The sequence below is a fragment of the Cricetulus griseus genome, chromosome 3 (assembly GCF_003668045.3).
Source record: "Cricetulus griseus strain 17A/GY chromosome 3, alternate assembly CriGri-PICRH-1.0, whole genome shotgun sequence".
Classification (NCBI taxonomy): domain Eukaryota; kingdom Metazoa; phylum Chordata; class Mammalia; order Rodentia; family Cricetidae; genus Cricetulus; species Cricetulus griseus.
In genome coordinates this window covers 244,555,918-244,567,963 of record NC_048596.1, presented here as the reverse complement: position 1 = coordinate 244,567,963, position 12,046 = coordinate 244,555,918, and the positions used below count along the sequence as shown (strand labels likewise).

General features: G+C 40.5%; 1 pseudogene; it reads right to left on the bottom strand.

Annotated features, from left to right (window-relative positions):
* Positions 1 to 8,729: 8,729 nt before the first annotated feature.
* On the bottom strand, positions 8,730 to 9,574 carry LOC100773850 (annotated as a pseudogene).
* Between the last annotated feature and the right edge of the window lie 2,472 nt (positions 9,575 to 12,046).

The window sequence follows — 12,046 nt, the reverse complement described above, 5'->3', positions numbered from 1 at the left end:
CATTACTGGGGGTTTATAGAGAAGAGACACAAGAATCTAGAAAAATAATTCTTTATTTCTAGAACTTCACTTATGGAAATTGTCACAGTTTTACAATGGAAGAGTTTACAAAATGGCATAGCCATAGCCAACAGATAGAATTTTTGTAGAAGGGTAAAATGAAACTTACTTGATAAAAAGATAAGGAAGCTGATCATGAGAATTGGAGCACAGTGCAGGTCTGATTTCTAAACTGGAACTACTTGCTAATCTACACTGTGAATGTCTGAACAGGACAAGTACCATTGACCAACTGCTCAAACCCATGAGACTGTGAAAGAGTCTCACAAAGAGAACAGAGAGGAAGGGAGAAGGAGGGCAAATGTTGAGGCAGGAGAAAGGGTATAAAGAGAGAGTAGAGAGAAGAGAAAACCCTCACTTCATTATCTGAATGGCACTAGGGACAGGGAGTTAGGTTCCCGATGGACAGATAGATGGAGGATCCACAGACAGATAAACATCCAGATGCAGACACAAGGACCTAAGGCCTGACAGGCTTTTTCTCCTGCCAGGAGGGTCCCCTTGCCTGGTCCCACAAGTTCAAAGCTGGATGGGGATGTTTACACCAAAGTCGTGGGCCTATTGTCCTCCTTGTTTTTATTCAGACTGAGCAAGTTTAAAGTAGGAATGACTCCTCAAAGGCCCTTAGAACACCCAGCCCTCAAACAGAAATGGGGCTTTGGCTCCCCAAGTCCCCCCCTTTGCTTTGCAGAGTCCTTCTGTGTGTGCCTCGTGTGTGTGTGTGTGTGTGTGTGTGTGTGTGTGTGTGTGTGTGTGTACATGTGAGTGTCCTCAGCCCTAATCAAAGCCTTTCTTCATTCTGTCTCCTGATTCTGTCTGCTGTTCCTGAGATTTTGTTCCCTGCCTCTTACTTTTTTAAACTGTAGAGAAAATGAACTCAATCAAGACCTCTAGACAATAATGTATTGACTAAAGAAACTCCAGTTTATGCTGGGCATCCACCTTGGTACCCATTAATTGTCTGTTTCCAACTTCAGTCCCTGGAAGGTAGGTTCCCAGTAACCAAGACTCACTGCTCACACCCTCCCCCATCCAAAAAGGTAGTGCTGTGGCTATCTACTTGTTATGATATGACTAACTCCTTTTTGGGCATCTGTAACCTCCTTATGCAGACATTCAAGGACTGTTTTGAGGTCACCTTGACCGTCTAATCTTGGCAGAGCAAAACAGCTCTTGGCTTGCTTGTGCAGGTGGTCAAGGTCTTCTTGTGGTTTTTGCCTTTAGATATCCTTCTTTCATCTGCCTTCATTGGGCAATCTCAAGTTTGGTTCAGAGACTGCTGTTGGCAGCTTTAATTAATTATAATCCATACTGAGTCTGTGGCCTTTTCCCAGGAGTCACGAACTCCTAACAGTAACAATGGCCTAGTGTAATACCCATAATCCATTGCAACTCCAGATCAGTTCATGCTAATGACTGCTGTGAAATAGTGATATAGAGCTCTTCAGAAAGTGAAAGACCCAAAAGACGAACAAATAAACAAGAACTTGTCTTGTGGTCTGAGGTTGAAGCTTTTTCCCACAGGTGGTCCTGGGACTGATGGTGGCAGCCTGGACCTCAGTGAGGTGATGGGAAGGGAAGACAGAAAGGTTTAGAGACATCTTTTCTAGGTAAATCACACTTTTACAAACATTATCTAGGAATTTCTGAAGGAAAAGACATAGTCACACCTCTGAGCCACTGAGTACACAGATTAGAGAGCAGGACTGTGCTTCTTTCGGACAGGGAGGTGGGGAGTGGGTGAGCTGTTGGTCACAGGGGCAAGGTTGCCCTCAGGTAGAGTAATTTCATGGATCTACTGCACGCATGGTGACTGTGGCATATACTGTAGTGTACACTGGGAATCCACGGAGATTTCAGGGGCCTTCATTTTACCCAACAAATGGTAATGAAGGAGCAGATGGACATATTAATTTAGTTTATCTGTGAGATTCCAGGTTTGTGTCAAAACTGTATCTATTGAAAGTTAATTATATATCAGATTTATTTATTTATTTATTTATTTATTTATTATTTATTTATTTATTTATTTTTTTGAGGCAGAGTTTCCCATTGTAGCCTTGGCTATCCTGGAACTCACTTTGTAGACCAAACTAGCCTTGTACTAACAGAAATTAGCTTGCCTCTGCCTCCTGAGCACTGGGATTAAAGGTGTGCACCCCCCATCAGTTTTACTTTTAATAATGCAAGAGGAAATACATAAAATGAAATGGCTTTGGACAGAAATGTCAGGTGAGGCACTGCCATGTCATTCGCACCTCATTTCTCCACTCCATAAGAAAGAGGGCAGATGCACCTTGTAAACTCACAAGGTTTTTGAGAGGCAGCCCTTCTCCTCAGCCTTGTGTCTTCCTCAGAGCACTGGAAAAGGTGGCTGTTTATGTTAGTGTTCTCTAGGAGAACAGAACCATATAATAAAATATGACATATAAGTGCATATATAATGCTAGAATTCATTAAATCATCTTTAAAATAGTAACAACAGCCAAATCACACCAAAGAAGCTGAGAACCAAGTATGCACTAGGTCCTTGAGCCTGTGAGCTTCACCAGTGGATCAGTGTCACCATAGCTGTCTATCTGGAGAAGAACCTTAACTTTTCTCTAGTAAGAGGCCATTGAGAGAGGCCCACTGAATTTCCATGTAATTTTTTCAGGTGGTGGTTTCTCAATGTTGCTTAATCTCATTAGAACTCATAGTTTCTAACCCTATTGGTTGAATTTACTTCCATAACTGTTGCAGGATATTTAATCACACTGTGAACCCTGAGATTGCATTATTTACTGGACAAACCTGCTTCTAGCTGTGGTGTGGCTCATCCCTAGCACACAGCTTTTATCCAAGAGCTTTCTGCTTGAATATTGTAAACAGGATTAAGTAAAACCAACCATAGGTCAAGAGGAGGAGTAAGCAATCAGTTGACAGGAAAAAACAAACAAACAAAAACAAACCAATAACATAAAGAGTAAGAGGAAGTCAGGAGGATGGGCAGAGATGCACAGGAAGTAGGAGGGAGGGGGATCTTGTTGGAGGGATTTTTGTTTGAGACAGCATAGGGGAAAGCTGTTTTCCTGGGAGGACTAGGAAGTATCTGGGTGCTTTATTTGTCTCTCTGAGTTAGCAGGTTTTCTCTTCAGCGTCTGGCTCCCAAGTATTTATGGATAAAATAGAAGAACAGAGACTTAGGTAAAAACAACATCAGACCATTCCAGTGGCCATTCTTCCATATTTACAATAGAGACATCAGCAACAGAATCAATCAATCCTATAAAATTTTTTCCTTATATTTAAAAATCCAATAATGATTTATAATTTTCCTTTAATAAGGTTCTTAAAGCTATAGTTTTACCTATATTACAAAATCCTCCCTCACAAGGTACATTTTTTTTTTCTGCGAAGGGACTATATAAGGCAATAATAATCACCATGCAAGATTTTCTTCTGCTCTAGTTGCCAATCAGTGGGCACTGGGATCATAACTAGAGTTTCTCCTATATAATCTTTATTAATAACTCCTGTATGAACTGTGATTCCTTTCACAGATAAACTATTGTGACCCAATAAAAGCCCAACTGTCCAAGGCAGTATATGTCCCCAATATCCTGCATATAACTTAAAAGGTCATTAAGAGGGGCAAGGGCAGTGTCTTGAGTGTAAGGAGCATCAGTAGCAGCACTTGAGTAGCAGTTTATAGGGAAAGAACGGATGGATTACGATCTGAAGCTGGCACAAATGCTACTGTTTTTTGATTTAATGCTCTAATTTTGTGAAGCCAGAGGGTGGGCTTTCAGTCGTTTCCTAGTTGTTGTCTGATATCGTTATTGTCGCTAGGTAATGAACTGCTGCTATCTTTATCGTATGGAGTTTGGTATCCCATAGCCCAGTGTTTTCCTTTTTTGTGTTTAGGGCATTAACTAGCACTTGACTCTGAGCATTCATTTGTTGCAAAGGCAATTTACATTGTTTCTTTCAGTGGCCAGATCAGCCATAATTGAAACAATTTGCTGACATCTGTTTTTGAACAGCATATGTTTCTAAAGCAGCTAATTTTGCTCTATATTTTTAGATCCCCACATTTCTACATAACTACCCATCCTCCATCCTCTGAGGCCTGATTAATCCTAGGCAATCTTCATTGGCATTATCAAAAGCCAGCTCATTTACCAATAGCTTTTGAATTTGATCCCCTTTTACTTGTTTTTCAATAGGGTCTTTGAACCTCCCTGTGAAATAGCACAAGGCTCAGAGAATACTTTTTATATAACTAGACCCAAAGCCAGATCCTGTACCAATTTTCATCCAGGAAGCTGTAGCTACATCTGTGACATGTGGAAGGGCCACGGTAGGTATATTGTGCAATTGATCTTTTGTTGCTATCCACCTACCAGCCTGTCAGCATTTCATATGTGACATTTCCAGGATCACCGCTTAGTCCTAGTCATCAAGCCTTCTCATGAGCTTCATGAATGTAAGACACATTTACCACTGAAGAGATTGGGAAGGACTAAGAACCATTTTAGCAATCATAAGAAAATCACATGGCAAACATTTTGCAGTATTCCTCTAACCAGAAAGATACTCATAACAATATGGAGCAGTCCCATAGGAAGCACAAGCCTTTACAAAAATCTTTCATTTTATCCTTGTCCAATCTCTGATAAACATTTGACTTTGTTGAAATTGCACTGGAAATACCAAGCACAGCTCACGAGGCTGGGGAGGAATTAATGAATGAATTCCTTTTCCCTGCTGTGCCCTCGCTTGCCCAGTCTCCACACTTAGCTTTTTTATAGTCTCTCCTAAGTCCTTACTAAGAATGTCAAGAAGACAAGATTAGATTGATCATCAAATTCTTCACCCTGTGTCAAGGTAATCTCCAGGCAAGGGAAAGTACATATTTGAAAGTGGCTTCAGAAAGGGATCTGAGGGAGAAATCTTCAGCATAGTTGTCAGGGGTGCCATTTTTTTTTAATCTATTGCTTTTTTAATTTAAATTCTTTAATTACTACTCACATTTACATATCCACCCCCCCATTTCCTCACTCTCCCAACCTCTCATGTTCCCCACCAACACCCTCCCCAACCCATCCTCCAACTCCTCCCCAGGGATAGTGAGGCCTTTCATAGGGGACCTTCAAAATCCATCATATCATTCGGGGGAGGGCTTAGGCCCTCCTTGTTGTATCTGGGCTGCAATAGTATCCCTCCATAGAAAATGGGCTCCCAAAGTTCATTTGTGCTCTAGGGATAAAGACTTGCTCCACTGTTAGAGGTCCTATAGACTGCCTTGGCCTCCTAGCTGGCACCCACATTCAGAAGGCCTGGTTCGATTCAATGCTGTTTCCCCTAGCTTTATGACTAGGGTCTCCATGCTCTCAGTAGGTCAGGTCAGCTGTTTCTGCACGTTTCTCTAGCACTGTCTTGGCTCCTTTGTTCATCCCTCCTCCCTCTCCACAACTGGATTCCAGGAATATGGTTCAGTGCTTAGCTGTGGGTGCCTGTTTCTGCTTGGAACAGCTACTGGATGAAGGCTCTAGGAATGGTAACCAAGGTAGACATCAATCTCATTATCGGGGAAGGGCATCAATGGCATCTTCTCCACCACTGCCTGGATTCTTAGTTGGGATCATCCCTGTGGATCCCCTAACATTTCTTCTGTGCCAGACCTCTCTCCAATCCTGTACACCCTCCCTCTATTAAGGCATCTTCCTTCTTGCCCTCCTCTATTCCTCCCCTGTCTCAGTCCTCTTGTTCTCCTCCCCCCTCTCCTTCTTCCCTTCCCACCTCCTTCCTCTCCCAGTGGTGCCATTTTTACTTTCAATTTTGCCTGGACAGGGAAAAATCTTCCTTTTTGCCTCTTTTTTGGTTTGTTTTAACCAAAATCAGGTTTCATCATTGATCTTATACTCATGAAAGGAATCAGCCCTCTCTTTCTCATGACTAACAACATCCTTATATTCCCTAAGTATTTTGTAACAGTACAGATAGATGTCCAAGTGACCCAAAAGAACAGGGATCTTTCCCCCTTGATTATATGCCTTTTCAGTATTTTGGGGGCACTCTAGCTCATACTTCCTCATCTGAATATCCTTCTTCTAGAAGCCAGGAATTGTAATCACAATTTGAAAGCAACCTAATAGTTGGGATTATAGATACTAGTGTTCCTCCTTTCTTTAAAAAACAAAATACAATCTCAACATAAGACAAAGCTGTCCCAGTTTCTGCCCCGTTAGTCTCACTCATATCCTCCTGTGACGATTTCCACTCTCTGATGTCATACTGCATTTCAGGTCCTTTTTCAGGCACTGTGTGTCCCCACTCCAGAGGCAGTTGGACCTGGGAGAATGAGGTGGACTAAAGTCTCATGTAATAGCAAACTTTATTCAGAGCAGCAGACAATTTATACTCTGAGAGTGAGAAAGTTCATATGAGTTCAAGCTGTATACAATGACGAAGACAAGCTGAGCATGACAAAACATTTTTTTCACAGAAGCACACAAAGACTTTTAAACATTTATTGATTATTGATAACAAGCAATAATAAGCAATCTGAAATAAACCCACTGCCTGGAGGGAGCATGAAAACACACTCCAAAATTTTTCTGTGACTTGGAGAAACTTAGACAAGATTTTTTTTTGTCCTGTTACTTTGGAGAGTTTCCACAAGCACTCAGAATTCTCAAACTACTCCATTCTTGGGTCATGTTCTTACAAGGAGGGAAGGGTTTATTTGGATTACACTTCTACATCACTATTCACCATCAGAGGAAGTCAGGACAGGAACTCACTCAGATTAAACAGATCTTTCTTTTCTCCTTCTCTATGTTCTTACATCACTTCGTTTTGAGTCAAATTACACAAACTGCCTTAGAAAGTGCTCATTAGTCTGGCCCTTTATGCCAGTTTCTAGAAAACGGCTGTAACAGAAGAGCTGTGAGACTAAGAGAAGCAATAGATGTTACCCACAAATAAGTCACATTTATGTGAGAAAGGTGAGAAGGAGCCAGAGGGATGGTTAAGAGACCTGCTCTTGCAGAGGATCCTGGATCCTTACCCAATAGGAATCTTTCATAGGAATTCCTTCATAGGAATCATGACAACCTATATAACTCTAGTTCCCTGGAACTCAATGTTGTCTTCTTGTCTGTGTAGGTACCTGTACAAATGTGGCACACACTGTCACAGACACATACATAAAAATAAGTCTTTATATTAGAAAAACAAGCTATTTAATAATCTATAGCACAATGCAATCCACACTACTTACTTAAATGTTTTGTATATACAGTTATACAGTGCAACCAAGCAACATATCAATACCCAACACATCATTTTAAAGTAGAGCCATGATGTTCCCAAATTGTGACAGGGGTTTAGTCAGATATGACAGAGCAGGCGTTTTTTTTTTTTTATTTTTTAAGAAGGTATAAACCCACCTCTTAACAATTCTACAATTTCATGTCCAATGATTATATCAATAGGTATTTTTCAGAATGGGTCCATCAGATTCTTAGAGCCATGCCAATATCTTATCATGTGGATCTAATTTAAGAAACCAAGCAGTGGATCCTTTATTTAAATGAATGTATAGTCAGATCCGTTTGCAGCTCTTTGATGACAAACAGCTGGACAGTGTTGTGGAGAGCACTGGTACATTAACAACGGGCAGCTGCAAACAAGCCTCAGTCTGCCTCAATCACACTACTTATTCATCTTTTCAAAAATCCATATTTTTAACCAACATAGAAACTATAGATGGATATAAAATAAAACTTTACTGTGTATTCGTTATCTAGTTTGTCCCATATCCTCAATGTTTATTCCTGCAGTGGACCTTCATGAATATAACACCAAAGAAGCATTTCAGTGCATTTAAGTCCTGTGACTGGTGCATTGGGATTCTATGAAATAAATGCAGTTCATGTCATTTTCCCAATTCTGTAAAAAATTTTCTACAGATGGAAACGTGCAGACACTTTGAAGAATCCCCAAATAGCATCATGGTACTAATGTTTAGCAAGCACCGTGTCAGGTACAAGATATGGAATTTCTTGAAATAACATGATTAAATAACTATGGGATTGATAACAGTTACCACATTCATCTGTGTGCTTCCAGTCACGGGGATAGTAAAACCAGTTTTACTAAACAGAACTAAGATCACTTTCTCTGTGCTGGAGACATAGCTCAGCAGTTGAAAGCACTAGCTGCTACTCCAAAGGGCCTGGGTTCAGTTCCTGATAACCACACTTTGGTGAGAACCTCTCTAACTCTAGTCAGGTGCAGGGCTTTGATGACCTCTTCTACCCTCTATAGCCACCAGGCACAGGTGTGCTACACAGACAGAATGCATACAGACTATCCATACACAAAAAAATACAGAAAAGTTAAAAATTCCCTTCAAAAGAGAGGGAAAATGGAGAATGAAGTCTGGTTTATTAGTGTAATTTACTGAGCTCTCTCTAAGTTCAAGGCTTGAGTCACCAGGAAGATGGTTTGAGAATAAACACATGCTTAAACTGCTTGTGAGATTTTTGTTTTACCCACAATATTGCAGATCTGAGGGCTCTTTCACACTCATGAAACACATAAATGACAGAAACATTTTTTTTTTCAATTTCTCTCACTAAGCATGCTAGCACACATCCCTGTGAATCAACACAAGGGGGCTAAAAGTTGCATAACCAAGAGCTAGAAATTTTTGAATGTTTACAATCAAGGAATTGTTTACTAATGAGAGACTTAAAAACAGAGAAAAGGCACAGTCAGTCCAATAGAAGAAAACAAAACAGAGCATCAGCAGGAGGACACTCTGAGCAGCTCTCAGCTCAGGGGGAGTTCTGTAGAGAAGCTTGGAGTTCTGAAGGTAGAGCACATGCTGGTGATGCTTGTGGAGAAGAAGTACCATGTAGCCACTGGCCCCTCCCATGGCACCCTGAAACACTGCATCTCTCAGGACCATGAGAGGGAGAACAATCCATTTTGTTTTCTGACTTTCTAGCATAAAATGGCAATAGTTGTTTTCACTCTCAAGCTGTGATATATTCAGGCTTGTGCTTGTGATGGAATGAATTAGGTTCATACTTATTAAAGCATTGAGTACCCAAAAGAAAAGAAAGAATGGAAGGATGTGCCATGCAGACTTTGGTCTGAACCTCCTCCACCCGGATGCTCTGGGACTGATGATGATGGCCTGGACCACAGTGAGGAGACTGCTGGTACAGATGGAGATGCCACGGGCCACCCTTGCCAGGTAAATGATGATCTTACAACCTATGTCATTAAGGACATTTTTCAAACCCAAAGCTGCCATTGTCTTTGGCAATCCTTTTGCAAGAAGGATTATGGTGTTTGTGAAAGCCAAGTGCATGAGAATAAGGTGTATGGGTTTCTTCTTGGGGCCTGCCCACCAACTGAACATATAGTTCATAGAAACAGAAATGTTCCCCAGAGTACCAACCATAGTCATGAAGAGGAAAATTATTTCCTTAATAAACTTCAAAATCATTTCCTCCTTCCTGGATATATAATCTTATATTCAGGCTATAAGGAGCTTTCCCAGAAAGCATCAGTAATGCTAGACATTTATCTGAAAAACATTTTGCACAATAGCATTTTCTAGTATACAAGAGTCAGGGATGGATACATGTACTCTTCCAGATTAGGTCCCTGAATGCCATCTTTTCCCTGTGGACTGAGTTATGTGTGTGCTCTGACAGGTGAGTTTGGTAACTGGAATAACACTCTGAATTTTTAAAGGAGATTTGTCTGGCCTCTATATAGGCAAAATTGACTTGTGCAAGTGTGTGTGTGTGTGTGTGTGTGTGTGTGTGTGTGTGTGTGTGTGTGTGTGTGTGCCTGTCTGTCTACATGCATGGATCATCCTAGTTAACTCTCGGCATAGCTGTATTGAACTCCAAATTTCCCCATGCAAATTTCTTCTTTTTTCCTCTGTTTCATCATATTTCCCCAACCAATTCCCCAAGACCAAGGCTCCTTTCTTATCTGTATCTTAATTAGTGTAACGATTTCTAGACTTGCACTGGACTTCAAAGCTTTATAACTTCTATTTTTACACGCTGATATTAACAAATATTTATGTTGATCATTCTGTGATTTCACTCTATAGAAATGTTTACTAGTTATTTTTTTAAAGTATTTCTCAATGTCAAGTCCAGTTGTACAACTTTTCCAGATAGGGCCCTACAGTTAAAGCTGAATCTTCAATATAACCCCAAAATTTTCATATACTAGCAGGTTGCAGCTGGGGATGGTGTCTAGCAGAACCTTGTGTTGCCTTCTAGAAGAGCTGGTGGCAGAGAGTTGTGATCTTAGGGGATGACTTCAAGGCATCTATAACCTCAGAGACTTACCTCAGGACATATAAGGGAACATGAAACAGCTCTGGACCAGGGGATGACGATGAGGTAAACCTAAGAGTGATTAATGGGGTGTTATACACTGCCATGGGATGAGCGCAGTTTTTGAGTTATGAGCCCTCAATATCAACTGCATGTAACACAGTAAGTTGGGACTTTTTGGTGTGAACAGGGATTCTGATATCTAACAGTTCATGGTGGCATTTGCCTCTGTGGGGCCTTTTGAGCAGCAGTTACATTAGTGGTTTGCAGCCTGCTTTCTCTCCAACGTGTCAGGCAGGCTGCTCTGCTCTTTTGTACACCAGTCCAAGCTGATTCCAGAACATGGGCCTGGGAAGATGTTATTCTTCATGTCTGGAAGCTCCATTCTCATTTCTCAGGCATTTGTGGTAAGCTTTGGGCACCTTTTTTAGGATAAGAGGAATCTGAATATAATGGTGGTGTCATGGGTTTGTGTGTTCTGAGTGCTTGGAATGCCTCTGTTCACTACCCTCCTTTCTGTTAAACTCACAGGGTTGCTTTAAATATCTATGTCCTGATGATCTCATGTGTGACCTAAATCAACTTACCCTTATTCCCAGGTTTGTGTCCAGGTGGCCTCATGACTCTAGAGGTAATTATTGCCTGTATCAGTGAGTCCTAGAGATCACAATACTATCCTAAATGTCTGTACCAATGAAATATGCTCCAGATATTAACAGAAAGCACACCAGTACTCATTGATATTTTAGAGTAAAAATCAAGTGTTTTGTCAGTGATAGGAATCTGTTAAAAATCCCCACTATCAGTTCACCCAAGTACTGATGGAAAATAATAGCATTTTTCTGTTTGTTTAGCTCTCGTTTTCTTGGGGATTCCTGCTTTTCTAGTCCCCTCTTCACTTTCCATGCCTTAAATCATATTTTAGAACAGGATCCCATCTTCTAATAGGTGATCCCTTTCTACTGAGGTCACTGTCAGAGAAGGGAGAGTTGACTCACCTTCCACAATATATGGGAAATGCTAAAGGAAAGTCATTTAAAAGACAGGATGAATTTATGATTAGATTGATGAGTGATATGGTGAGCCTAACCACCAAGAGCCTGAGGTAGGATATATCTACCAATTCTGGTTTTCTAAAAAAGAAAGTAAGCAGGCAAACAGACAAAACTAAAAAGATGGTTGCCCTTTGCTGCTTAGCACTGGGATAAACTTGACATGAGGTGTTTCAGAATGCACTAGTTTACAGCCCCTGAAGTACAGCTTTCCCCTCTCTCCACAATATATAGTGGCAATTCTCAAGATGGTATTGATAACTGTTACACGTGGTACTACACTTCACACCTACCAGGCATATGATGAGTGAATCTGAGATAAGTACTAGAATATTATGTGATAAAATCGAGCACTATTAAGGATGAATACAGACAGAAAACCTTCAAATTGGAAGTTAGAAAGCTATTGTAAAAATATGCCAATATTTGAAAAGTGAAAATACATCAAAACTGAAAAGTACAAATGTTATAAACACTAATAACACTGTTGAAGTCACAATGCTTGAAGACTTAAACCTGAAAAAATGATTTTTATGTTTTGTCTTTCATATATCTGGTTATTTTTGAGACAGA